Raw genomic sequence first — 6,020 nt, forward strand, 5'->3', positions numbered from 1 at the left:
ATTATGTAAACAAAGCTTAAAACATAACACATACCTTTCAATATCCTTACAAGATTGACGTTTAATTTATCAGTCTTCAAACAGCATTAAAAAAAAATTGTTCCATAGGATATATTTCGTAATAGCTTTCCGTAAATTTACGCCACGCGAAGTCTTTCGCAGCTAAGGTACTTGGCGGCCATGCAAATAATTTTGCTACATTTGGACTGAGTAATGACTTACCTGCAATTTTCGCAATAATACACTCATGGTATCCCTTGAATCCACGACAAACCGCCATCACTTTCTCTCCCGTGCGATATTCCTTCATTTCTTTTCGTGGAGAGTGTACATCAGCCATACAGATTATGCCTCCCTGAATGGGACGATCATTCATCCATATAACCAGGGATATTTCTGGTTCAGTGGTCATCTTAAAATCCTGGGATATTTTATACTGTATAATTTCAATGACACTCCAATCGAAAATTGCGCCCAAATTCTAGACTGGTTATCCAAAGTGTTTTACGGTGCCCAATTTGGAACCAAAATTTACAGAAAGGGTGTTTTGTTTTGTTTTTTTTTCTTTTTACAGAAAATTTGGTTCTAACACATGATGCCGGCTTTTTCAATGTAGTAATTGGTTAAAAAAAATAAGTTCATAATTTTATATCCCATCATAGTTAGCTTCATCAACCATCATCATACGGAACAACCTCGGCTATTTCTGCGTGACAAAAACGTGACTCCGATACATGAAGGCGAATACTTGACAGAAAAATCAGACATTTTGTTCTCTTTTGATTTATGATTTATCTAAAGAGTTAATATGTATACATCAGATACCAACACCGTGATTTGGATATGTTGGGGAATGATTGGTTTACAGTAAAGTGGTTTTAGAAGACAAAGTTTACGACCAAGAGGCAATATCGTATCGAGGTGTGGAACACAAATGGAAAGACAACACAAATTGGACACCCAAATAGTATAGGTGAGTATGAAATAAACGGAGTCTCGACTTTATCTCGTTTGCCCAAGTATAAACTGACTATATGATTAACTGCCCAACACTATATATGTATGACTGGTAATTAAATTGTAAGCAAGTATTTCAATAAATGTGAAAAGATATTCAAGGTCAAAAACAAGTTTCCTTTTGCACCAGTTTTAAAATTAGGTATTTTTGGTTTTTCAATATATATATAACTTTCAAAGCAACCTAATTTGTGCAATTTTATTTTAACAGCCATAACCTTGTAATTGTCAGTCTTGGAAATGTTAACTCCAGTGATAGATATAAGCCCAAACAGGGACTGCTCTGGTATTATGATAAAGTTGTGAATTTCTTGAGTATTTGTAGATCTAGTCCAAAAAGGTCTTTAGGTTACTGCTAAATTTTCAGACTGCTACATATATAAGTAAAATCATAACTTAAGTAACTTAAGTCCTGGAAAAAGAAATTTTGAAAAATTTCACATTAATCTTAGAAAGATTAAAATGTACACAAGTTTTACCATGAAGATGATTTTTGAACAATAGGTACTGGCGTTCAGGACAAAATATATAAGCAGTTTGAAGTTAATTCCACAAAGTCCATTCCTAAAAGCACCATGTACTGGAGGAAGAGAAAACAATGGTAATTCCAGGAGTAATAGAGAGTTTTTTTAACAATTTAAATAATGTCTGCAGATGTCTCCCTCAACATTGCTTATTTGTGTGAAGATAAGCATTATTCTTCATACATTTGTTCTTACCTAGTACATTCACAGCTTAACATGGCTCATATCTTAAACACAGTTTCATTAACATATCAATAATTTAAGGAATAAACAAATTTCACTATACAACACTAAGTGGAATTTTCAGAGTTCAACAAAATCTGAGTATATGGTGAAATCATTCAGTATTTACGGACAGAATATTCAATGTACGTGTTTGAACAGAACATTCACTCTCTATGGGTTATCCAACACACCATACACAATATATGCACAATGTACACCATATTTAACCAAATCAGCCAATCACAGAAATTCCAGGAAGTATCTGATCAGTATTAATTCTTGCAGAACAAGATATAATAATTTATTGTTATGCATCGTCATACTTCAGTTTTTAATTATTCAAAATGTTAAATATAATTTTTACTTTCATTTTCCTTATAATGCCCTAAAACGTTATGAAACTTGAGTTGTTTTTCTGAAAACATCACATAAATTTATGAAGTGTATGTTGTATCACATGTACTTTGTATGATTGAGTATATTATTGTGTATCAATTACTTGTCATTTACATGCATTCATTGTGTATCATGTTTGCATTACCCATGTTTAAATGATGCATGCATTAACATTGGATTTGTCGAACTAAACTACTGTAACAGTGTAATATTAACTGTACATATTCAATTCCCACAACAAAACAATAATGTTTGAATGTTAAGATTTTAATATGAATTATACATGTTCACTAAAATTTGTATTTCTCATTACAGTGTTGTTGATCTAGGTGAATCCAGTTCTGTTGGTCTTGGATATTATGAAATTGGTGACTGTACGTAATACTAACTCTTCAAATATAATGAGAATATCAACAGATGAACCAACTAGATATGGTGACAATGACATGAGTTTTTCATCTGACTCAGAAGAAAGTATAGAGTTTTAATCAAGTTCAGACGATGAACAGTATCATCAGGTGAATGAAGCAACTCAGTCTTACCCATCCCATGTAACAAATCCCCCACTTTATGCCATAGCCCCATAACAAGATATATATTGTAGTGAAATCACAAAGTCTGAACATGTTATTGTCCTTGGGGCTTTGCCAACAAGACATAGTTTGTCAGATGCTAAATATGTGACTTTTTGGACTTAATTCAGTTGCATCTTCCTTCAGCAAACACAGGATTGACAACTGTCAAAGATTTGAAGGAAAAATGTGAATTCAGTAAGGAGTGTCTCAAATACAATTTTTATTGTGAGATCTGCAAAAATTTGTACTCCGATAAAGAAGAAATGTGTGAAACTTGGGGCTGTACAGGTGTACATAACTAATAATTATTAGCAAACATCTCTTTGGAATGAAGTTGGCTCTGACAAGAAAGAAGACTTCCTTTCGTCATCAAAAATAGGATCGAGTGTCTTCGAGAACCTATTACTGTTGTTGAAATTGGAAATGCCATTTATGGTACTGTTCTCCCCAATCATCATGAAAAGGACTGAAGTGGCTCTCACCATTGCACAGCAGAATTTCATACTTATACACTGTAGTGTCAAGCCCATGTGGTGAACAGATTTGGACATATTTATGATTTTATATGCACCAGATATTTTCTGGTCAGGATTTAACTCATTTTTCAGGATATCTTTTCATACTTGTATAGTTTGTGTTACACCAACATTTTTGTATAGTGATGTTCTTTTGATAATGAACATTTAATTACATATCTGGTACATACAATAAATTATGTACTACTTCAACACTTGTGGTTTGCTTTTTTAAAGCAGGGGTCAAGTGTGTGTGTGTGTATGGTTTAGTTTGTTTATTTGACTTGTGTCCTCTATTTCTCAGTATATATTTATCATAGGTTTGAAATAATAGTTTAGTTTCAAGTTCAAAAATCTGTGTTACAGCGCAGTTTAGTCATGAATGCTCTTTCTTTAGGTAATTAAAAATAATTCTTAGTACCAATCTTGAAAATTGACTAAGTTCTTTTCCAGGGTTTTCCATGCTGAAATTTATCCAAAAAATTATAAGTCTAAACTGTCCATGCTTTTCCAGAGTTTTCCATGCTGAAAAAAATCAATGTCCAAAATGTCCATTGTTTTCCAGGGTTTTCCATGCTGAAAAATTTCAAAGTCCAAAATGTGTAGCATTTTCCAGGCATGTCCAGCATTTTCCATGCACATTGTCCAGGGTTTCCATGCTAACTTCTGCAGAATATTTCATTTTTCCATCGTTTTCCAGGGTTTTCCATCTTTTTCCATCGTATTCCATGCTTTTCCAGAGTATACAATGGAAAAAGTACAGCCGGGTAACTGGCTGATTGCATTAAAGGAATATACTTATGTTATTATAGTGAATACACCAGAGAAGTGATGTTGATACTAAGGCCTATAGCATATCAGATCATTGTCTTCCTCTCTTTATTCCTTTCAATGGGTCATACCATTTTATTGAGTTTTGATATTTCTTCTTTTTCTTGACATCCTTCACAAACCAGGTCGTAAGTATTATCTCTTGATATAATTGTATTACTTCCTCTAAACAGCCATCTACAAGACAGGACTAAAGAGTTTGAAATCTTTTTTATATGCAAAATAATCCCTTAGGAAGCCTGGACTGAAAAATACTTGGAAACAATTCAAGTTAAAAACAGATATAACCTTACTGTTCATAAATTTAGTTAAATTCATGGAACGAAATCCGATGACTATTACATGATACACAACTCTGATAAAAATATTCCAGTGTTTATTTTATTTTCATTTGTGTCATAATATCAAGTGTATTTTTTGTTCTAATTCAACATCATAAGTCTGTATCTTAGCTAAAGTAATTGTCATTTTGTGAATATATCCATTAAACATCTGTATCTTTTGCTACAGTAATTGTCATTTTGTGAATTTATCCAGTAAACATCATCCTCCATATCCATTGGAATCTCATTAGTATCAAATTATTCATTTTGTCATTGTTGAGATTCTGCCTCATTATATTTCCAAAAGTTATGCGGTGTAGAGCAGAATGTGAAACATTCCGCATATAATTCAATCGCTGGGCTTCTAATTTCATTTGAGACAATTTCAAACATTGAGTGCTATCCACCGGTTTCTTATGACTTTGAGGAAATATATCAGTTTAGTGCCTGAGGATATAGTACATTTTCAAATACATACATCACTGCCTGATTGCATTAAAGCAACATACTTCTGCTATTATAGAGGAGCCACCGGTGAAGTAATGTTAATACTAAGCTCTCCATTCGAGCCTTACATCATATTATATCATCGTGTTCCTCTCTTTACTTGTTTCAATGAGTCTTATCAGATTATTGATTTTTGATATTTCTTTTTCATGGCATCCTTCACAAAACAGATTGTAAGTATTATTTCTTGATATAATAGTATTACTTCCTCTAAACATCTATTTACAAGACGTAAGAACAGAGTATAAAATCTTATTTTTTCTGGAAAATATTCCGTAAGAATAACTGGATGGAAAAATACTTGGAAACTGGTCAAGTAGAAAACCCAGATATAAACTTGCTCTTCATAACCTTAGCTAAATTCATGGAATAAAATCAGATTACCAATATATTATACACGTCTCTAATAAAAATATTACTATGATTATTTTCTTTTCATTTCTGTGGCAATAGGTGGTTCATTTGTTTTATTTTCACTTGAAAAGTGATGTTCGTACTAAGCTCTCTATTCGAGCCCTAGAACATGTTATATCAGCGTGTACCTCTCTGTTCTGTGGTGTCCAGCAGAATGTGAAACTTTCCTAATGTAATTCAATTGCTTGCTTAAGTCTTCTAATTTTCCTTGACATAATTTCCAAGCTTCAGTGCTCCCCAAGAGTATATTAAGACTTTGCAGAAATATATAATTTCATTGCCTGAACATATAGTGCATTTTCACTGATTACATGAATAAAATTACTAATAACCTGAAATTCATAACAAAATACATGTATTCATCCATTGATGCATACTATGCAAATAAAGATGCATGCATCTTTAGGTAAATACATGTATACAAGTATTGGCGCATCATATGTGAGATCAGGTTCATTATGTTACATGCAGACTATTATAGTGAATGAAATATAGCCATACATAACTGGCTGATTGCATTAAAGGAATATACTTCTGTTATTATAGTGGATACATGAGAGAAGTGATGTTGATACTAAGCCCTATACCATATCATATCATCGTCTTCCTCTCTATACTCCTTTCAATGAGTCATACCATATTATTGAGTTTTGATGTTTCTTCTTTTTCATGACATCCTTCACAAAACAGGTC

General features: G+C 32.6%; 1 long non-coding RNA gene across 1 annotated transcript; it reads left to right on the top strand.

The window, feature by feature from the left end:
* The first annotated feature begins 618 nt into the window (after positions 1-618).
* Positions 619-2,767, top strand: LOC149780870 (uncharacterized). The gene is made up of 3 exons (XR_016414914.1): positions 619-973; positions 1,522-1,618; positions 2,478-2,767. It is a non-coding gene; the product is annotated as an uncharacterized LOC149780870 (long non-coding RNA).
* The last annotated feature ends 3,253 nt before the right edge of the window (positions 2,768-6,020 follow it).

The sequence above is a fragment of the Sinohyriopsis cumingii genome, chromosome 16 (genome assembly GCF_028554795.1).
Source record: "Sinohyriopsis cumingii isolate HCF-2022 chromosome 16, ASM2855479v2, whole genome shotgun sequence".
NCBI classification, from domain to species: Eukaryota; Metazoa; Mollusca; class Bivalvia; order Unionida; family Unionidae; genus Sinohyriopsis; species Sinohyriopsis cumingii.